The 25,243-nt window shown below is 33.2% G+C and overlaps 1 pseudogene; it reads right to left on the minus strand.

Annotated features, from left to right (window-relative positions):
• Positions 1 to 14,660: 14,660 nt before the first annotated feature.
• Positions 14,661 to 23,435, minus strand: LOC149538907 (berberine bridge enzyme-like D-2 pseudogene; annotated as a pseudogene).
• Between the last annotated feature and the right edge of the window lie 1,808 nt (positions 23,436 to 25,243).

The following is a 25,243-nucleotide window of genomic DNA, read 5'->3' on the forward strand; positions in this document are numbered from 1 at the left end:
GGTCATAGGTTAACATATGACCCCTCTCGATGCATTGGAACTAACCTAATGAGTCCCTAGGAGTTCTAGGGCCCCTAGGGACATATATTGTCATGAAATGCATTGAGAGAGGTTATAGGTTAACCTATGACCCCTGTTGACACATTAGAACCAACCACATGCGTCCCTAAGGGTCCTAGGGCCCCTAGGGACATACATTGTCATGAAATGTGTCAAGAGGGGTCATAGATTAACTTATGACCCCTCTTGACGCACTTTAGAACCAACTAAAGGGATCATAGGTCATAATAATAATAATAATAATAACATATATTAATAACATATAATATATTATGTTATTATATTTGATAATAATATAGTAAAAATAATAATATATATATTATTATAATATAATAATAATATATATTATTACTATATTTAATATAATAATATATATTATTATTATAATAATATTATTATAATATATATATTATTATTATAATAATATTATTATAATATATATATTATTATTATATCTATAGATAATAATAATGATAACAACATTTATTATTATGTTTAATAAAAATTAATATAATAATCACATATATTAATAATAATAATAGGTCATAACAATATATAATACATAACAATAATCCTAAATAATATTACTCATCATACATTCCCCTTAATTCCCTCCATAATTTTGGCATTGATATCGAATATCCGATCTAAAATTGGATATCCAATTTATTATCGAGTATTCGATCTTAAATCGAATACCCAATTAAACTAGCATGATTGTACCAAAAGATTCCCTGTCACTGCAGACCTGACAACATCACTTTTTGTCGACCATTTTGACGGGTTTTGGAAAAACTCACATTTTTGGGCTGAAATGATCGAAAAAGGTTTGATAATATATCATTAGGTGTCTAATGTTGTCATGTCAATGGGGAGCAGTAGTCATCAAAAGGCTAAATGCAAAAGGAAGGTATCTAATGAAGACATTGCAACATATAGGGAAAGTGACAAGGTAAATCACTAAAGGAAAAGACAAGGTATGTTAAATGTGAGTCAAGTTGACAATGAATTTTTTGAAGGTGAAATCATAGAGTCAGATAATGAATATGTGCAGTTAGGGAATGGAAATGTACCAATTGATAACAATAATGCCGAGATTGAAAATTTAGAGAATGAAAATTTGGAAGATGAAATGCTACTAGGTCATAATGTAAATTGCATAATTGACCATACCAAACATGACAATGCATAGGAACCTTACATATCTCCTAATTATAATCAACATGAAGGTTCTATAACACCAAAATAAATAATTGAAATTGATGAAATGATTATTACCAATTTGAAAGGGAAAAAATCATATAGAACCATTTAGTTATGGGCTTCAAGACCGTATAAGATTTTTTTTCAGCAACAAGACAGTTGTGGAGCAGTGTTAGCTTTTTATGCACTTATTACAGATACAAAAGATGAGACCTATGCTTTCCAAATTGAAGATTCATGTCAATAAAAATTAGAAAGCAATGCCATTATTGTGAAGAATCTTTTCGGTGCTCTCAATAACATTGATAAAAATAGCAGGGATAAGGATAAGACAGTTGCTCGAAGGGTTATTACAATCTCTTTGGTAAGTCATCATTTGAAAAAGGATAGATACATGAGACAAACTTGTATTGACTTGAACCTAAATCATACTACTTTGAGAAGAGCACTTAGTAGATGAGAGAGAATTGATGATCCTCTTCAAAATGAAACATGGGCTTTTGGTGGGAGACTTCCACGTTCTGATAAGAAACTATCTGATGATGTGAAGAAAGAAATTACACAATTTTGGCACTCTAGCTCAAGAGTATCACCTAATGCTAAAGATGTGTTAAAGTTGAGAATTGGCATCAGAGACAGCACGCCACATCCTAAACATTATATGGAAGTAAGTGAAACTATGTTGTTCAAATAGTTATGAGAGAGTCATCCAAGTCTTCATATATCACAAAGGTCTTCTGAATCTTTGAAGCCATTTTATTGTGTGCCACATAAAATTAGAAATATATGTTGTTGCAAATATCATGTCAAGTTTTCTATGCACCAAGAACTATTACACTCCATCTGTTCTACTTTGCATAGTAAAGAAATGTTAGAGAATTGTGGTGCTAGTGGGCTTCCAAAATCACCAAGAGACTTGCTAGATCAATTTTTATGTCATAGAGTTGATGGTTGTTTCTTTTATAGAAATGCTTACTTAAATGATAAGTGTTCAGAATGTGGTGGCTTATCTAAGTTTGACAGATGTTTCCATGAGGGATCCAAACAAGATCTTGGAAAGACAATAGTTAAAAAAAGGTATATGAAATGTTGAAATACAAAGTGAAGAGTGGGGGTGAGGGCTCTAGATGTGAATTGGTTGCAAAAGAAATTAGTGCGGCTAGTTTTATTTCAAATTTCAAGACAAATATTTTCTACAAGTATGCAAGACATGGCCACAAGTCTTAGTGGTTGGATCAACAGTTTAGAATGTGTAAGGAGACTTTTCCCATTCACACTATTATATTAGTTGTTAACTTTGCTAAGAACTACACATCACAACTAAAAAATGAGACACAATCTCAGTATTACAACTCCATTCAAATTGTTATTTTTGTCCACATAACATATAGACATACCCCTGATAGTATGAAAGATAATTAGAAGATTATTAGAGAGTATCATTTTTATATGAGTGATGCTTTATCTCACTCTCACAAGTTTGTGCAATATTGTTTTGAGAATTATTTTGATTTCTTACAGGAGCATGTAATTTCTATGGATAGACATATCATAACTATATAGGTTAATTCAAGAATGGTCACATGTTTTATTGGTTGTTTAGGATGCACATAGAGAGAGGGGTGCTTCATAGTTGGAGGTTTTTTAGTCCGGCCATAGGAAAGGGGAACATGATGGAGCAGGGGCATGTGTGAAAAGAGCTCTAGTTAAGGAGAAATTGAAGATTTTAGGAGCAGAGCTTCTTGATACTCATAGCATTGTTGATTAGTATAGTGATTGATTTTAATACATATTAACAACAAACTTGCATTGTGCTCTAATTGCATTTCAAGGTCGATCTTTCAATGGTCATAAATCGAAGCTCATGAGAGCTATCTATGAAATGTCAAATGCTACAAGACAGTGATGTTGAGGCCTAAAATAACCTATCTCATTTTTGAGAGATCACATTCAATTTTGATTTGGCACAACAATCTCGCTCGATGCTAAAACCTATAGTTGTGCCTTAGTTCATAGCTGCATCACAGTGTAACTTTGAAACTGCTGATTTTGGCATCAAATCGTTAGTTCCATTAGCTCTGGATGGGTAGGTGAATCCTAGTGACACCTTTGTTCTAGTTTTGGAGACCCTCCTTCATTTACGGCCACCCTATACCGAGGAGTCTCCAAGGTGCTCTAAGTGCATTTCAAGGTTCATCTTCTAAGGGTCGTAACTCGAAGCTCATGAGGGTTATCGATGAAATGTAAAATTCTATAGGATAGTCATGCCGAGGCCTAAAATAACCTATCTCATTTTTAGGATATCACATTCCATTTGGATTGGGCACAACGATCTCGCTCGATGCCAAAAATTATAGTGTGCCTCAGTTAATAGGTGCACCACAGCGTAACTTTGAAACAACTGATCTTGGCATCGAATCATTAGTGCCATTAGCTCCAAATGGGTGGGTGAACCCTAGTGAAACCCTTTTTCTAATTGGGAAGAGTCTCCATCATCTGTGGCCACCCCGTACTGAGTAGTCTCTAAGGTTCTCTAAGTGTGTTTTGAGGTCGATCTTTTGAGGGTTGTAACTCAGAGCTTGTGAGGACTATTGATGAAATGTTGAATGCTATAGGATGTTGATGTCAAGGCTTAAAATAACCTATCTCATTTTCAAGAGGTTACATTCTATTTGGATTCGGCACAACAAACTCGCTCGATGCCAAAACTCGTAGTGTGTCTGAGTTCATAGGTGCACCATAGTGTAACTTTGAAATTGTTGATCTTGGCATCAAATTGTCAGTGCCATTAGCTCCAAATGCATGGGTGAACCCTAGTGAAACTCTTTTTCTAGTCATGGAGACCATCCATCATTTGCGGCCACCCTATACCGAAGAGTCTCCAAGGTGCTCTGAGTATGTTTCAAGGTCGACCTTCTGAGAGTTTCAACTTAGAGCTTGTGAGGGCTATTGATGAAATGTCAAATACTACAAGATGGTGACGCCAAGGCCTAAAATAACATATCTCATTTTTGAGAGATCACATTCTGTTTGGATTCAGCAGAGTGATCTTGCTCGATGCCAAAACTTGCAATGTGCCTCAGTTCATAGGTGCACCACAGCGTAATGTTGAAACTAATGATCCTGTCATTGAATTGTCAATGCCATTAGCTTTGGATGGGTGAGTGAACCTTAGTGACACATGGTTTTGACCATGGATACAATCCATCATCCCTGGCCACCCCATGTCGCGGAGTTTTTAAGGTGCTCTAAGTGTGTTTCGAGGTCGATCTTTTGAGGGTCATAACTCAAAGCTTGTGAGGGCTATCAATGAAACGTCAAATGCTACGGGACATTGATACCAAGCCCTAAAATAACCTATCTCATTTTTGAGAGATCGCATTCCATTTGGATTTGGCACAATGATCTCGCTTGATGACAAAACTCGTAGTGTGCCTAAGTTCATACGTGCTCCATAGCATAACTTTGAAATCGCTGATCTTGGCATCGAATTGTTAGTGTCATTAGCTTTGGATGGGTAGGTGAACCTTTGTGACACCCTTTTCCAAGTTGTAAAGACCCTCCATCATCCACAACCACCTTGTATCGAGGAGTCTCCAAAGTGCTCTAAGTGTGTTTCAAGTTCGATCTTCCAAGGGTCATAACTTAGAGCTCATGAGGGCTATCGATGAAACATTGAATGCTACAAGATGGTGATGCCAAGGCCTAAAATAACCTATCTCATTTTCCAGAGATCACATTCCATTTGGATTCGATGCAGTGATATTGCTTGATGCCAAAAGTCACAGTGTGCCTCAGTTCACAGGTGCAAAGAGTCAGTTAGGGGTTTGAGCACGACCATACAAGGTTGGAAACACCTATTTAAGGTGTGAAATGATAGAATGCATTAATGAAGCTAGTTTTGTTAAGTGGATCAGTATGGGTAATCTGATCAATGTGAGAAATGTATAGATGTTATTCATATGGATATGGTATTGGGGAACCAAGTTAAAAAGGTTTAATCCAATCAAGTCTCTTAAGTAGGGATATTTTGAGGTTATGTTGAAATTGAAAAGTTGTAGTATGAGGATAGTAACAAAGTGAAGGGCTAGTTATCAAATATTATGATTCTAGGAATGAGTTCGTGGTTGGGAATAGAATCCATAGTTGAGGAGTGGAATCCTTAAGTGTGTTGAGATTAGATTTGAAGCCAAAAGTTAGTTTCAAGGTTGAAGGTGGAATTTAAAATCAGATTTGGGGTTATGTGAACCTTGTGTAGGAGGTTAGCAAGTGTATTTATATCATGATAGCACTTAAAATTAAACATTACATCTAAATTTGATAATAATGGTTGTTAAAATGTTAGTCACAAATTATTGCATTTGAATCGAATATAACAAACATGATCAAAATTAATGATATTCCATAAACATGAACAATACACATGATCCATGATAGGTTGAACAATACAAGATACTAAATTAATATGTATATCATTGTGCACACAAATGAAAAAAATGTATATCAAAATACATGTATCCATAGACAAATTACACAAATATATATCAAAGTTAATGTATCCATAGACAAATTACACAAATATATATCAAATTTCATGTATCCATAGACAAATTACATAAATATATATCAAAATACATAGATCCATATACAAAATGTTGCTGATCATGCCATCAAAATGTGTATAATATCAATGTTTCTGTAAACAATGTGACATATGCCATCTCAAAATGTCTCATGGCACATCCTATGACAACTATACTATCCTAGGCTACTGGTGGATGATCAAAATGCAACCTCTTCACTGCACTAGGTGGATCAAATGCCTCCTACATAAACAAAAAAGGAAAACTCAAAGTTAGACTACTAAATTTATATGAGTCTTTGTATCTAACATTGAATTACTCAAATGAATAATGATTTTTTTTTAATGATCTTTTGTACTATTAAACTTTCATAATAAATACCTCTCTCGTCGACATCTTGTGGCAGTTAGGATTCCTCTCGTATACCCTTAACAATGCTTGTACCTCATTGATTATGGGATGTGTATGTTCAAATATGTTTGTCAAATGAATCTACAACTTAAACTATAACATTATAATTCATATCATGCTAAATATATAACATATTTAATCAAGAATTTAAACTACAACTTACTAGTGTAGGCTTCTCCTTAGGATATAGTGGCTGCATCATCAAAGATACAAAACTCTCCTGTCCAACCTCATGTGCACAAGGAGTTTCCTATGAGATACAAAATAGTACTTGTTATTATCGCAAAAATCAGTTTTCAATTTATTTATGAAGATAAGAAAAATAAAAAATAAATGATACTTATACATACAATGGGGCTCTCAGTGTGAATGGAAATGCCTAAGCATCTAAAACACATAATCTGCATGGGCTCATCACCAGCAGCCACACCCTGTACAATAAAGAATGTAATTAAATTTTATTACCACAAATATTTTACAAGAATGCATTGATATTTAATCAAATAGAAAGCACCTAATTACTTTTCCTTTGCCAATGGGTCCTAGCTCATCCCCTACACTTTGTCCCCCAGGGATAGGTTGTACCTGCAAGATAAAAGAAATATTAGAAATCATATATGCTATAATATCAAATAGAAAAAATAATGAGAACACAACATAATGTATCGTAGATGTCTTAAGGCCAAATGAAATAGCCAAGAGTGTAACATCATCAACTTGTCTCAGCTCCTCCTCAATCATCAACTAGACATGAATGAAGATCACATGCATCTATAAGTTAGTATGGCTTAAAAATTAAAATTACTCTATTATAAAAATTAACTTTAAATCACATATGTCATAACAAAAAAATGTATACATGTACCGACACAGAAGGAGTCCATGCCTCTACATGCCCCTCCTCTCTTGCATCAGGGTCTATAGCCTCTGCACGTGCATCTAGTGTATCCTTGTCTAATACAAACTAATACCTAGGAAGATTACCTATGGGACCTAGACAAATATTCTTGCATTTAATGAAAGTATGAGGGACAAAAATGTGTGATGAGCTAGCTGATGATGAACTTGCACCAGCATCATCAACATGGGAAGCAGGATTGACCTAGCTTGAGATATAAATAGGTTACCTAGTCTATGGATGGCTCTTATGGTCTGAGAGCTAGCCTCTATGATAGTATTAGGATGTTGCACTTAAGGATGGGGTAGACATTAGTAGGGGGGAAAAAAGTGCTATCTTTCATCCATTTGAAAGAGGGTCTATCCTAAGGAGTTCCTAGTCCTACACCCATGTTGGGCTTCATGCTCCAATAGTTCACCTTGAGTTTCAACACAAATTATGGTACAATTTTCTAAGGAAATGAAATGGCACCTCTAAATTTCTATGTGGAGGGATGTCAAAAGCCATTCACCAATGATCGCAAAAGTTTGCATTCATGGTGTAATTTGTGCACCATTTAATCGATAGTTTAGGCTTTTTATTGTCGTATGGTAAACTAGTATTTGGGTTCGCAAAAAGGGCAACCATATCATCTTTACTTATATTGAGAGCTGCAACCTCATCATAGTCCAACCCATCATCAAATATATCATGCATTTTGTCACACCAATGAAGAGTGGCATTTTGTTCCTCGATAAGTGTTTCAATGTTATCCACTATGGTGTTTAATGTGGATAACATAGGAGCCAATGTGGGTACAATATTATATCTTGTTCGCAAAGCCCTCAATTTGGTGAGATTTTCAAATATCAAATTCCATATTTGAGGAGAGTTTTGGGGGGGTAAAGGATCATTTGGTGGATGACTTTTTGGGGACACTAGATCATTTGATGGGGGGTTACAAGGAACAATATTCCTTGCCTCAGTATCATCATTTTGGTTAGCCATACCTATTAATTTTTAAAACATAATTCATATTAAAAAAACCTAAATTCTAACAATTCAACTAAATATAGAAAATTTATAATAAAATTTGATAAATTTATACTAAAATTGATTAAAAACATATAGAAAAATACCTATTATCATGTATCTGATTACAAAATAGATATTCGAGCTCGAAAAATGCTATATCACTATCAAAATAGCAACCGTTGGGTTGTGTTTTTTTGTAAATAATAGTATAGTTATAAGGTATCTGATATCAAATCAGATACCCAATAAGGGTTGGGGGCCTACTTTCCACATTCGATATCAAGATGGGTGGAAAAAAGTCATAAAAAATTTTGAAATGCTTTTAGACATTTTCAAACTCTATTATTTTGACATCGACACTTTTTGGCACACCATGATCCTGCAAATATTCGTAAGTTGTTTTGTTATCAGATCAAGTCCTACTGTTACTTTCTAAAAATTGTATCAGTCTGGACAAATCCTTTCGATTAAGGTTGACCTAATAGTCATGAGTAAATCCTTTAATAGGGTGACATTATAATGGAATGCTATAAAGTCTTCTAAAAAGGATCACTCCTAATAGGGTGATTGAAATCTTTTAATTAAGGTCACATTTAACAATGTGCATTGTAACCTTTAACATGGTTTGTTCCTCATAGAGTTCACTTTAGGAAAGTGGAAATTGGTAGCATGTTACTGGTGGTTTCTCCAAATTGGGTTTCCACATAAAATCCTTGTGTCAAATTGTGTGAATTATTTGTGGTATTCAATGTTTATATTTTTGCAAAGTTCATTTGACCTAGGAACGTAATATAGTATGGTTTGAGATATTTGATGATCAATGCATGCACAAGTATTTGTTAAGTACTGAAAAAAAATGTATCTATACATTTGGACTTTAAATAATGGATTTATCCCCATCTCAGCTATTCTAAAGCATTCCAACAATATTGGACATACTTATAACGTAAAAATAGTATTTGTTCTCTCAAAACGTTGGACCATTATCTAGCCTTGGGAACTCATTTTTATAGATGAGTTCCAACAAGCTTCATGCTTAGAGAGAAAATACACATGTCATATTTTCATTTGAAAGTCACAACTTTTTACATATAAGAAAAAATTAGAAGAAAAAACAAATGGAGATAGTTTGAAAGTGAACAGCTAGAAACATGTGTATTCAAGATCAACTCTCTATTTGTAATGTAGGTATATTCATAGTAGGTAAACTGCAAAAGTTAGCTACCTTATTCAGATGGCTATCCTTCCTCTACTTTATTTGCATGACTTACTTTAGCTTTGTTCAATCATTATCTCCATCAAAAAATACCTTGATCTCTGCTACAACTTCCCAAATTGTAATTTCAATGAATATGTCTTGTCATGTGGCATCTCTAACCATATTCAACTCATTTAGAATCTTGATCCACCTTGTATCTATTATTTCCCTTTCACCCATAACTACTTTATTAATATCCATTTTAATTTTATATAAATTAAAAACAACCTCATAAAAACTAGACACATTAACATCACCATTATAATAGGCCATAACCTTTTCATGATTTAAAAAAATTCTCAATTGACATGCCTCACTCCTACCATTCCCTCAAACTTCCATAACAATCAACAATAGGGGGAATAAAACCATGTCAACCATTTGTAATAATTTTCATTTTATTTTGAATCAATTGCATTTTTCAAAGAAAATCTCACCTTGTTCCTTAACCTTGCCAATCATTTGTCTAGTGGGAATAATAATTTTTTTTTGCAGCCCTTTCTTTTGGGTGAAAATTGGAACTAGATTCTACAAAAATTGGCTATATGGGTCTCACTTCTTAAATAAATGAGATAATAGTTAGAGTGCCTCAAAGCATTGATGCTCCTCTCGTTTTAAAGAGATGTAGATACCATGAACATTTTGTGAAATACTCTATAATGCATTTATCAAGTATGAGATAGTATAACATTCATCACTCTTGCTTCTATCTCCCTTTTTGTGTATTTTTCATCAATATCCATGGCTGATGGATGGTTAACCATCACTATGGATATTGATCCTTCTTCCTCTATCTATATTTCTTTTCCACTGACCTTCATAATAGGCCTGGGAGCACTTTTTAAAACTTTTTATGTCTATCTCTAATTCTTTGATTTTTTGTTCCATCACATAGGTCTTCTTCATCTCTTCCTCATACTATTTCTTGTTAGTGTCATTTGATAGTTTGATGTAGTTGATCCTCAATTATAATCATTTTGTCAAAACTCATAGCTAACACTTCTCTAAATAGGCTAGACATTTATTTTCCATGTGTAGACCATACAACTTCAAAAACTCACATTTCCTTGAGTGTGTCCTTCACCTCCATTATCTTTGGCTTATTTGATTCAGGAGCAATACTCCACATAGCTAGGATTTGTGCATCTATATTGTACCCTAATCCTCTCTATAACTAACCTGGGCTAGAAGATTCAAAGGAAATTAACTTTTCTTGTCTTCTTATTTGATCTAACATGAAAGAGCAACTTAAATCCCAACTAGGGACCAACAACTTCCCACTTGATTTTACTAACCCTCTAACTGCTTCCATCATGAGAGTCTCACTTTTGGGATCATAGGCTTGGAGTTTTTTCAACTAGCTCATCCACCTTCTCATCTAAGTTTCTTGGGTGTAATGTAAGGGATAGTTGATTTTTCCTCAATTTGAACAAAAAAAGTTTAAACTTATCACTCTTTACAAATTCATCATTGTACAAGAATTCTTGAGCTTGGATGATCTTGTCATCAAACATCTTTGCTACAAGTTCCATTTCACTAAGGGTCTTTTTCATTTTTAGTGGCTTGGTTGACAAGAATTTTTTCCTCAAGTCAGAAAAATACTAAGTTTTCTCGTGTAAAATTTAAAAATATTTTTCTCTTGTATTTTGAGGGATTTCAATTAGTTTCTATTGTTTTCTCCCTCCCCGTGCCCATGTTGATGTCTTAGGCTATTCATCTTCTTCATCTAATTCAAGAACGACATCAGGTTCAAGGGAATTAGAGTTTAGTCTATCCTCTTTTCTTTCTCTCACTTCAACTCGCATGTTAGACATGATTTCCTAGTAATTTTGAATGTATTTATCAAACCTATCTAGATATTTTTGCCCATGATAGAAAAATAGAAAGGAGGGATCACTTATTCTCATTTCTTCCTCAAGCCTCATATTGTCTCTCCATTTAAAAGTAACAACCATGCAAATGTCTTCATATAAACAATTCTGAATAACATCCTGTTCCCACAAGGGTTTGCATGGAGGAAAATTATTCCCTCTCATTTCTCATAATGCAATCCTAACTACATCATTAGGGTCATAAATTCTAGTAACTGAGGATGAAATTTTTTTACTTTCTAAGAAATGTATCAATCACATCTATTACATCTTTACCAATGTTAAAATCCCCAATCTTAAAATTTATACAAAGGAAGGTGCCCTGTTTCCTTATAGCCCCTAAATGCTCTCTTTTCACAAAAATCAACTACTGAAAGAATTCCATAATTGCCAACCTTTCTGGTACAAATTTGTTTAGAACATGGGGTGGTTTTTAGCATGCACAAACCCTGATGATTGTAAAATTCTCAAATAGAAAAATATCTCCCCAGATATGTTCCAAATTGTGATCTCCATCATAACACCTAGATGACTCAAGCAATTTCCTCACATTTCATGGAACTCTTTCCCAATTACTATCCAACATACTTAATATAGGAATACAAAATCATTGTAAAAAAAATAGAATTTTCATAAGGGTAAAACTTATTCCATAACTATGTCCATCATTGCATAGGAAATGGCTCTCTCATCTCCTTAGTTTGTTCAATAAAACTTTGATTGACATGGTTGATTTTTTTTTATAGAATCAGATGCATTAGCAATGAATAATTATGGAACTTGAAATTTTCTAATTCTCCTTGTTGCCCAACCACAATCTCATTATGCATGACCATGATTATGTGTTTGACATAATCATATGCAATATTTATGTATTGATCTTGAATTTTGATGGTCATTACATATGTTGCACTAGTAGCATTCATTGTCCCATCAAATCCTAACACTAAGTCCAAACCAAAGATGGTGTCTCTTCATACTTTCTCCCAATTTCTTCTTCTCCAAATGAATATGTTGCCTCATGAATCATTCAGTAAAGAAACTCATTTGTGATGAAAAGGTATTTTCAAGCTTTTCTAACTCAATTCCTAAACCCATTGGTCCCTCTAGACCAAATGCTTCTATGACTAATTCTCTATCTAATGAACAAAGCCCACTCTTATCTCTTTTGTAAAATGAGTGAGTGGTTGGGCTATAAGCTTTAATCAAGGCTTTCATCAGATCTACATCAACAAATACTTCAAGCACAATTAGCTTACCCAAGTTTTTGTGTTGTGTATTTGAATATGGAGGGTTATTTCAGTTCCTTTTGTGTTTGGTACAACTGCATCTTTACAGAAACTATATGGATCCTTTAACTCATGTGAGTTAGCACCTTGTGCATTTGAGGAGCCAAAGATAAAATACACTGATTCATCTGCATAAGGGCTCTAACTTTTAGCTTTGGCCTATGATGAGCTAGGTGGAGCCTCTTCAATTTCTTCATGTGAAATTAATGCACCCTCTTCTTCTACCATTTCTAAATTGAAAATCAACTTTGAAAAATCCTAGTAACTCTCCTTATCTTTGCCAATTTGTAATTCAAGAACCATGACAGTGGCTTTTTTTTTTAATGATAGTTGTAAAAGTTTCCATAAGTTAGAAATGGCATTAACTGCATTAAAAATTTGCATGCATGAATCTTTCAAATTATGAGAAAACACTTTAACTTATACTTTGTGGCATTTGTACTATTATGTCATTATTTCATCTCTGTACTATTCTTGTTGTCCACATTATAACAACCCGTTGCTATGACCATCAATAACATTTCAACTGGGACCAAAGATACTATTAGGACACTAGAATTTTGCAATTTTTTTGTATCCCCTAGCACATGTGGGAAGCAAATTCTCTCTAGCCAGACATATGTGAGCATTCTTGGATTCATATGCCAAGTGACTAAATCTCATGTATGTTTATTTGCACAAATGCATGGTCTCTTCAAGTACACACTCTTAAACTGAAGCTCATCCAATTATTTCTACATAACTGATGAATATTATGTTTTCTAGTTTCTAATTTCATATCATGTCATCTATCATTATATCTAAAATTAATGCATTTTTATATCATCTTTATTTTTAAATATAGGCTCTATTGGGATTTTCATCTACAGGCACTACTTATATACTAACCTTATACAAGGGCTTGTATTACACGTATTATCGTGATTATCTTTGCCTTTTTTAAATTAGAGATTTCAAATGGATCATATTAAACGTGTGCAAAATATCACTTCTTTCTCTTTGAAATATCATACTTTGATCACAAGTAATTTGAAATATTGATACACTTGACACAATTAGTATTAATGGATCACAGATGATATTGTAGTATGGGTATTTCCAATTTCATAGGTGACCATACTTTGTTAATATATTTGCTGCTAGTCTCTCTGTGCAGATAAGTGCGCCTCAACAATATGGTCTACTCACGGGCTAATAATCACCACATACATTTTATTCTTCATAGCACAGTAAGACTGCAAACATCACATGGATATTTCATTTCTTTTTGTTTTATCTTTAGTACATTTTGAATGGAGATTAGCCTATTCCTTAAGATGTAACCTCCATGTTATGAAATATTTATGGATAATGCATCAATCTGGTGCATTGTGATATATGCAATCAAAATAAGCAGTCTACCTTCCAAAAGAATGATATAGGCCATATTCGCATTGAACAGATCCACTAAACCCTAATACCTAAAATGACATAATCAAGAAACCTTTTGTTAGTAAACTCTGAGTTCGCAATTTTGCTGGGTGAAATTCGTCGCCCATCTGAATTACTGATTTTGCAAAGACAAATGATTTCACTGTCCGATAATGTGAAATCACAAATGGAGTTGTAAATGAGTTTGTAACTTCAAAAATGGTAAGTCATATGGCTTCTCGAAAAATAATACGGTGAGTTTGAGGTAAGTTAAACTTTAATATTATTTTCACATTTGATTTTCAAATAAATATTAGCAATGGCATCTTACTAAGGTGCAATAGGTACAGGTCAAATAGATTTTTAGGAAAATAAAATAATTATATATATATTTTTAACAATATCATAATTTAAATTGTAAACATAATCCTAAATCTAATTCATTATTCTAATTTTAATCATAATAAAAATTCTAATTTTAACAATCAAACTAATCATATTCCTAAATGCAACCTCAATCCTTACCTTAACATTAGTTATAATCAAAATTGTAAATTGTAAGTCTGTAATACAAAACAATATGATTAATCCCTTAATTATAACTCTTAAACCTTATTGACCACCCTAACCCAATCCTAGTTCTAATCTTACCATACAAATGCATCACTTATTCATAGGTATAATCTGAGAATTCTTGAAAACATTGTTTGGATCAAATTGCGTCTTCACCTTCACCATTCTCTCGAAATTGCCTCTAAAATAATTCTCACCCCAAACTCTTGCCTCTGCCACAGTAGCCATTCCATTAACAACAACATCCAAGTCCAGATCTAAGTAGTTAACATACGCACCCCTCAGAGGTTTTGATACATGAGGAGTCATTTATTTGTAAAACCTTCAAATCCAATTGACTAACCCCGATTTCTTGTTGGTGTCACTCCACATAACTTGATACTGGATGATGTACAAATACCCCTCTCTGTGCGGAAACAAAATTTCTGACGGTACAATCTCATCCATTCTTCCTCCTAGCAGAGCAAAAATAATATAACCACTCTGCTCCTCCTCCAAGAACACCCACATACCCTACAACCCGGGTGTTGATATCAGGGTCGTGACAAAATCAGATTTTGCTTTGAAATAGTTCTTGTTGGAATTCTTCCTGCTAACCAGCTGACTCATAGTGGTAAAAGTGGTATAAGATATGGAGTCTATCCATCTCGTCTCCTCACAATCTCTGCCAACGACTCCCATCTCAGGGAAACTCTCCTTGACCACTTTCAGCAGTTGGTTGTGCGGGCCGAGGTATATTCCATTGAAGGGCCACCCTTAAACAAAACACACTAAGGGAAGAATTAAGCTTGGGAAAAAAAAGTCAAGTTTGACTATTTAACACTTTTGCTCTAGGAATTAAAGTTAGTGTGTGATGTTTAAGCTGTTCCCCATTGAAGGTGAGCTTAACGTCCTTCTTGTTGTTCCCCAATTGGGTGCCTGAAATGATGGCATGAATAAAAAGATCACATTCTACAAGAGGTGCAATGGATTGCCACCTATAGATGAGCTCGGTCACATGATCTTGTCCTATAAAGAACGCCCTTGCAAAATCGATATCAAATCAACAATCTCCATAAAATGTGAAAGTCAAAATCATTTGAATATTGACCATTCAACATTAGTTTTTAATTAACATTAAATTTAGGAAAAACATATATCAAATACTGGATACCATATATTAGAATATGAGGATATAATGAATGTTAACCACCCTGACAGATGCTCTAGAACCTGTCTAAGAACATAAGGGCGAGGATATTTTAGGAATGCTTTACCACTCTACCATGAAGCTATTAAGCTTCCCCAAAATCTTTCCTGACATGAAAGATACCCAGCCCAACAACGAGGGAGTCTAACCAAGGAAAACTATGAGCAGTAATAGAATTGTGTGCAGTAAGTGCAAATGTTATCTCTCTAGTATAAATGAGCTCATTCTCCTTCGAATAGAATTCCAAATATATCATTATGTCTTGAGCTTGTCTCATAAGATATCATTACATGAGGTGCATATTAGAGTAATGCAAGCAACATTTTATCAGTTCTCCAATAAAAAATTAAAAATCATATTCTAACTTATACAAGGAAAACAATACATTAACCATCATAAATCAAAAGGAAAGTCCAAGAGAAACATCCATCATTATTATTTCTATTGAGAAAACTCTACCCAACCTTAGGACCATAAAAGATCATATATACTGTCTCAATCCTATTAGACATTTCCACAACACCCTTAGAACATAAAGCGTCGAAAATACACATGGAGATCCTAGTTGAATATTTAACCATCATGAAATTGAACACCATAATCAAAGGTTGAAAGTAATTAATCCATAATGTCTAAACATTACTTTTATCCAATGATGTAGACCTACACATCATATATACTTAAATGTACATGAATCAAATACTAGCATTCAATGTTAAACATAAAGCTGATACTTCCATCCAATGACATCAATTTTTATTTCCAATAAATAACTTTAAGGAGCTTTTATAACACACCTTATTATACATTATGCAATTATATGTTAGCTCCAACAATCAAATGAATATAACTGATATAACAGAGTCTTCAAGTAGATGTTTACATTTTAGAACTAGATATTAGAAGTAATCAATCATTCAGGAATGAACTAATGTCTTAGCATGTGATCTAACATAACCAAGTTTTAGTTTATTAACTACCAACGAAGCATTCTAGTTGTAGCTTAGAGCCTAGGCTTCTCTACACAAACTACAAGATAAAACAATTCTATAAAAGTCTATATGCTCTTACCAAGTTAGTTTTTACATAATTAGTTTGATGTTGCATATTAACTTCAGACTTAAAAATTTATTTATACCCACATGGATCAAGAATTGGAGTGCATCTATTTTGTGACACATGTAACATACACCATGTAATGACCCATCTTCAACCCTTGATACTTCTTTATAACGAAGGATGTAATAAAAATCAAACCCAAATGATGTGTTTAAGTAATAGAAGGGTAATCATAGAGGAAAATATTCTAGCATTCACTGAAGGCGATGCAAAGACCTTTAATTCCAAATGAAGTTGCCAAGGATTAGTAACAAATGTTTACATATGTAGTGCTAAACAAAACAAGACATATGATGCATTCAAATTCAGTTTGTTAGGTGTCAGATGAAATACTACATCGGTAGGAATTTCATTTAATCAAGCTTGTAAGTGGAGGAATTTAGTTCTCATAAGTGTTCTTCCCCATTTTCTACATGGTTGTATAAGTTGGATAGATATAGAGTTACAATGTTACTAGTGTATTTTCCTTACTCTTAAGGAGACACATGGTGGTTTGATCCTAAATTGAAAGAATATGGTTCTAGTTACATTGTACCTCTCTACCAATTTTGCTTGTTTTGGTCAAAGTAGTTGACAACAAGGTTTGATGTATCGATGCCCTTCACATAATTGATGCCCTTCATGTAATTGAAAAAGTTTGAAGATTTGAAGTTGAGTTTAACTTCTATGTTGGTACTTGATTAAATGCCAATTAACAGAATATAAGACAAGGTTAAAAAAACTTCCATCTAATTGTGGAATTCAAGCAAGGTTCGAAGACTAAAAACACAAAAGTATGAAGATCAATTTATGAGCATAAAAACTAGCAATTGAAATACGATAAAATTGTTATGCTATTCCAAATAAGTGCAACAAGAGTGCCCAACGGTTTTACGGGTTGCTCACAAAGGTTCTTGGAGTTAGTGTTGTGAAACAGGAAGATACACACATTCATAATCTATTGATCTAGGGAGAAAATTTTCATAATAAACACACAACTTATAACTAGAACTATATAAGAAGGTTTGAACTTGATGAATACTAAATTGCTTCCCTTTTAACCAATCAATTAGCTTAATAGTTCAGTCTACAGTTTGGTCACATTTAGTCTGATTAGATGGTTTGAACCAACACTAGGGTTAATAGGATTCCTCCCTAATTCATTAATTACCTAAAAACCTACAAGATGGAGTGGAAAATTGGGTAAGATATGACAACATTCCACAAATTTCGAACCCATTGTTTTCTTGGGAACATTTGAGTTGTTGTAAGTTTTCTCAACAAAAAGAAGTCTCAACAAAAAGAATGACCCTAATATTAATGCATGTGAAAGTGGAGATAATGTATGTAAAAATAGAGAAAAAACATGTAAAAAAAGAGGCAAAGCATGTAAAAATAGAGACAAAGCTTTGGATTGTTCAAATAACAAAAACTACTCAGCTAGTTTATCAATCTACCACTTATGCAACTTAATTCACTAAAATAATCACAAAGGGGAAAAACTTATGCTAATTCTGATGGTTGCCAACCATTCCTTACACTTTTCCAGCCACCTTCCCTCGATGTCTTGTCATAACTCCTTCTTTTATCTGCTCGTCCACTGTAACTAACACAATTTTCCTCCTTTAAGATCACGTGCACAACCAACTGATTTAATCTTTTATTGTCATTGAATCATAATGCTTGCAAGAACTAGATTCATTGATCCACATGGCAATTGTAATTCCAATATACATGGAAAATGAAATTTGGGTTATGACATCCTCCCCCGATTAAGAGATGCATCGTCCTTGATGCTTGATGAATATTGCATCCATAACCCAAGAGAACAACAATTTTTTTATTTATTTTTTACTTTCATTGATGAAATACAATAAAGTTTGCATATATTCTAATTAAGATACTATAAAAGTCCACAAGATTGTTTACCATCTATTTAAATAATATTAGATTTCTCACTTGAATGAAACTTAATTCCATTTAAATACATTAACCTACAACCTTGCAAAGATAATATTAACGCATAATTGAAGTAACACCATTCAAAGGAAAAACATGCACACTTGAGATAAGAATATGAATTGTTTAATCATTTCAAGAACTTTCCTACGTGTGTGTGTGAATTCCATTACTATTCTATAGTTTTACAAGGTTAGACTACCTCTCTCTGACAATATTCCCCCTTTCTTATGATGTGTCGTTCCCTCTATTGTATTATAGGAATAACACCAAAACATCAATCCAACGTATATCACAAAACAAATCAATATCCAATCAAATACTTCCTTATCTCAATGATGGTCAAAATTAAATAATATATTACCTTCAAATCACATGATATCACATACATACTTGTGCCTACTTATCATACCTTGAGATCACATCGATTGGACCCCATTGGTAGGTTCTTCCTATCCATTTCCTTCCATACTCATACATGTAAACTCACAATACCTTTAACTCATCCATAATGTCAATAGCTAAGGAAGATAAGTTCTCATTTATAAATATCAAGAGGCAAAATTTTCCCTTAAAACTCATCTTTAATCACATCTTGATCACGAGTAACAAAATAAACAATCATATATACCATACATACCATCTAACATGTGGTGCTCGCTAAGTGAGTAGTGCACACATTAATAGGTCAATTACTAGAAATAAATTAAAAAATTCATTAGCATTTGATTCATCATGAAATATAATGACATACTCATATAAAATCATCAATGTAAGATCATTATTATTTACTCATCATTATGCATCTAAAATGCTTGCAAAAGTTGCAATTTTACATCAAATTGCATCATTTAGCTCAAAATTACCAGCATATATTTAACCAATATAACAGAAGGATCAATGATAGAAAGTCACACAATCAAATGTGTCAAGTAAAATTGAACCAAGTTCTAAATCAATAGATAATTCAACCAAATCCCAAACACCCATGTCAACCAAAGGGTCTAAGTTGGGTGCATAATAGCTAATCTATGTCAAACAACATATCAACTAGGAGTCAAACAGATAACTCAAGATGACCAAATTTTTGATTGTTATTCATTGTCCAAGTTGACTAATAAAATAAGTCAACAACTTTCTATAAAATATAAGTCACATGCATGTTGAATCATCTCATATACATAACACCAATGCAAAAATTATCAAAAGTACATAAAAGAGGGATCTATACGTACCCTTTGCATTCTCATAGGAAGATCACATTTTCATACACTTGCCACATAGGCCAAAAAGTTGTGTCAAGTTAGTCAAAAGTTGACTACAAATAGTTGAATCAACAAGTAGATACAATATCTTTCAATTAATTATGCAACTTCATTCTACTTTCCAACTCACATGTAGAAATGATAGGTGCAATAAAAATTACATTTCATAAGCTAGTTATCAATGAAATTGTTGAGCACAACATATCATCACATGAATATGACATACAATAATATACTAAATAAGTTGACCTACATGTCAAACTTTATTTCATCATCTGTAAGAACCATGTCCTACTAAACAATTATCACAGATCATCAATTGCAAGAAATACAAAAATAATCAAGCAAATCCTAGTTTGAGTAGTCAACAATTATTTCATTAACCACAATCAAGGATTAACAAAAAAAATTATCCATTTAAGAATGCAACATATGGCATTATCCAAGGATGTTGACCTTGACATTATCCGCTCATAAAAAAACATGATTTAATAAATATAGGAAGTACAATTAAAGCATCATAACTCAATGGGCATCATAGGAAATGTTGACCTACATGTTAGACATGGAACAATAAGCACATCATACAAGTGCAATGTCATCTACCATATGATCTACACCATTAAGTAAATCGTCTAGGTATGCTCACTAATCACTTGCAAGGATCGGTAATCCAATTTTATCCATTTAGTGGCCTTAGGCTCTCAAGACCATCTCGTCACCATAGTGTGCTTAACCAACATATAAGCACAAGTTGTGATGTATAGCCTTCACACCATTCAATCATCGCATAAAATATAGTTGAGGTGCTTTCTTTCCCAACTGTAAAGCCTTACACTTCCTTGGGATCCTACCTAACTTGTAGAATACTCAACCCTATAATGCCCAAATATTACCAATAAGCATTTCCTTAGGATCCTACCTAACTCATAGATTTAGCCAACTCAAAAATGCCCTAGTAATACAAAATGGTACTTTCTTGGAATCCTACCTAACACGTAGAATTCCCAAATATGGAATGCTCATATAGTACTAAAGATAGGAGGTATTTGGTGCAGCCATGAAACATACTACCTCACACATATGTCTAACCCCACATATGCCCATATAGCCATAATCATGGATGTGGCAGGGAGATGAAACAAGGGTAACATAGCTTTGGCAAAAGCATTTTGTAATGCCAGTATTACATTGGCAAGTAGAGTGGAAATTGAAAGAATCACTTCTACCCCTCCTTGTCTATCCACATTTGGCACCCACACCAAAAGGTAAGCTTCTAGAAAAAATAAAATTAAAAAAATGAATTAATTAATGCAAAAATAAATAATGGTATGTTCTTCACAATCTACTCCTTTCAACATCCTATCAATGTTCCACACTAAACATGATAGATGACATCACTTTCAAATCATAGGACTAGCATCATAAAAAATACACACAAACACTAGCAACCTCAAGATCAAAGAAATCTTGAAAACAAGATTCATAATTCTCACAAAAAGGAGGTACAAAACCAAAAATAAAACTTAAGAAGAGTCATAGTAAATAGGTCACATAAGAAATTGGTGGCTTGATTGTCATAAAGAACATAAAATTTCAAGCTAGTCCTTCATCACATCCAAGTTCATGAAACTGTACATAATAAAATGAAAACCCAATTCACATAAAGCACAATGAATCTCACTAGTCAACAAGAGGGAGTAGATTTTTAATGACACCTTTCATCCAAGGGCCACTAAGAACATAACCAAACTTCATATGCATCGCATGCAATTTATCTTCATAATCAAATATTTCTAAATGCACAATAGAACATGCAATACTTTTGCAAATGAAATCCATGTTCTTCCTATTTATCATACTAGGTTACTCAATGAACCACATAAATTAGGCATAGACATAATTCCTACACCACATGTACATCACATGCTATTTACAAAATTAAAGACATTTTTCTTTTCTATCACAAGCCAAGTCTTCATTTGGTAGGCTCTCATAGCCTAGTGCAAAAGTCAACCATCCTTTGACAATTTGAATAGTTCAGGTTTAATACACCAATACACATATTATACCATCACATAATTTAAATTAAATATAATCATAAACATATGAGGTATAAAATTTACCAATCATTCCGTAAACTTTCAATTTTGACAATCTTTAAAGGAATGAAATTTTAACTAAAAATCATGACATGCATAAGGAACATCATATCCTTCCATGTCAAAAGTAATAATAGCTGAGAGATAGAACATGCAACGCATATCATCAACCCATACAACATGAAGTATACTATTTGACTTACTGTTGTGTGTCTAGCATAGTGAACTCAAGGCCCAAGTGTGGAACTAAGAGCTCTGATACCATATGTAAAGACCACCCTTGCAAAATCAATGCCACATCAGCAATCTCCATAAAATGTGAAAGTCAAAGATAGTCAAAATCATTTAAATATTAACCATTCAACATTAGTTTTTAATTAACATTTAATTTAAGAAAAATATATACTGGATACTAGATACTAGACATCAGAATACAAGGATATAATGAATGTCGACCACCCTGATAGATGCTTCAAAACCTACCTAAGAACATAAGGGTGAGAATATTGTAGGATTGTTTTACAACCCTACCATGAAGCTGTTAAGCTTCCTTGGAATCTTTCTTAACATGAAAGATACTCAGCCCAACAAAGAAGGAGTCTAACCAAGAATAAAGACAAAGTATGTAAAAATAGAGACAAAGCATGTAAACAAAGAGGAAATGCATGTAAAAGTAGAGATAAAGCTTTGGATTGTTCAATTAATAGAAATTGCTCAACTAGTTTATCAATCTACCACTTATGCAACTTGATCGCAAAGGGGAAAAAATTGTACTAATTTTGATGGCTACCAATTATTCCTTAGACTTCTCCAACAGCCTTCCCTCCATATCTTGTCATAACTCCTCCTTTTGTCCCCTCTTCCATTGTAACCGACCCAACTTTCCTTCTCCAAGATCATGTGCACATCCAATTCATTTAATTTTTTTGGTCATTAAATCATAATGGTTGCAAGAACTAGATTTTTAGATCAACGTGGCAATTGGAATTCTAATATATATGGAAAAGGAAATGTGGGTTATGACATGCCCCATCCTATGTGAGTTGAACACTGTCACTTTACATGGGACACTCACTAGCCACACTTTCCATGCAACCACGATGCCCCAGTTCTCACTACCACCACCACAAATAGTCCAAAATAGATCCTCACCCATTCTATTTCTATCCAAAAATTTTCCATTCACATCCACAATCACCATGTCGATGATGTTGTCAATGGTGAGCCCATATTTTCTTGACAACAAACTCATTCAACCACCGATCATTCTATTTCTATCCAACAATTTTCTATTCACATCCACAATCACCATGTCGATGATGTTATTAGTGGTGAGCCCATATTTTCTTGACAAAAAACTCATTCAACCATCGCTGAAATGGTTGTTGATGCCCATCGTTGGAAACACTCCTGCCAGAAAACCAATCGTAAGCTTACAAAAAATAAACTAAAGTAGAAATAATGAGCCAAAAACAAAAATCTAGTAAAACCATACCAAATGAAATTTGATAAATTGAAGAAAAACAATGAAATTTTTGTAATTACAAATGTACAAAAAAGGTAATTTAACTGACTAAATACAACTGCATATTAGAGGTATGGTGGAAAGATGTCCCATATGCAGGAAAATTAGAGTGATTCCATGATGTAGAGAGATTGAATACTTAAAATAACTCATGAAACTTATACACTTCTCCTTCATTCCTCTGCATATAATACTTGAGAACACTTACCAATTATCAACAAAACACTTGCCAATTGTATAACGGGACAAATTAAATAGTTCAAATGATTTTATAAATAGTTCAGATGATTTTAATTGTCTTGCACACCATTTTATTAAATATTGAACATTGATTTCGAAATGACATTTTCATACTTCCGTAAAGGGATGCCTTTGGTGTAATTAAAAACATGTAACAATATTTTTTTTACTTTTAGAATTTAGTGCCTTTAGTTATTTCTTCTTCTCATTAAGTTCTTAATAAGATTTATTTGTGAAAATGTAAAGGGTTGATTGAGGAAATTTGTATTATTAGTCCCAGCCTATAAATAGGTAAGGAACTAATGTTTTCATTAGACCCCCTTCATTTATTAGCATGGAAAACAAATTTCATTGTTCTAAAGTTTCAATGGTAATATTTTTTAAATCATTTTTCATACATAATTCCTTTTTCCTCATTGGCTAGAGGTATTTTTCCTAGAGGTTTAATTAAAATATAAATAGGCAGGGAACTAATGTTTTCATTAGACCCCCTTCATTTATTAACATGGAAAACAAATTTCACAGTTCTAAAGTTTCAATGGTAATATTTTTTAAATCATTTTTTCATACATAATTCCTTTTTCTTCATTGGATAGAGGTATTTTTCCTGGAGGTTAAATTTATAAATAAAAACAAAAAATTGAAGAAAAATCTACAATGCAATGATAAAAACTATACTTATTGAACTGACAACAACATTCATTTCTGAATCTTTGCTGTATAAGCTTAGATTCTTGGTCAGGATTTTTTTCAATTTTAAATTCCTGTAGTGGGTGATGAGAATTTAAAATGGATTCTAATGACCTGGTGATGTAAGGTGCAGATTCATTCCTCAGAATTTGGAGTGGATGCACATCGCCCCATACAGCAGTTGTCTGAGCCTCTACAGTGAATTTTGAATATTTGGCAAAACTACCCTTGTCCTCTAGGGGCAACATTCCATAAATTTCTTTATTTGTTAGATTAATATTTATAACCCAACAACTTTTAAGTGTAAAATGTTATTTTTTAAAAAGTAATATCTATCAGATGGCAAATGCAAAACTGAAAGTATCCACACAAACCCAACGGATTGTCCTGTGATCTTTATTATGATTTGTGAAAAATGAGAAGCAAACAGCTGGCTATTAATATCAGAGGACAAGCAAACAACCAGCCATCAATAAAGTCAAATGGCTAGTTCTGTTGTGAATGGACTGTTCTATTTTTTCTTTTGATGGATAACTCCTCCTAAGTAATTTTTATGTCTCTTAAGGCAGGGTAATTAGGAAAAATAAATCATTCAGTTTATATAA

This window comes from Cupressus sempervirens, chromosome 9 (genome assembly GCF_028749045.1).
Source record: "Cupressus sempervirens isolate cs-2001-9-10 chromosome 9, ASM2874904v1, whole genome shotgun sequence".
In the NCBI taxonomy this organism is placed as follows: domain Eukaryota; kingdom Viridiplantae; phylum Streptophyta; class Pinopsida; order Cupressales; family Cupressaceae; genus Cupressus; species Cupressus sempervirens.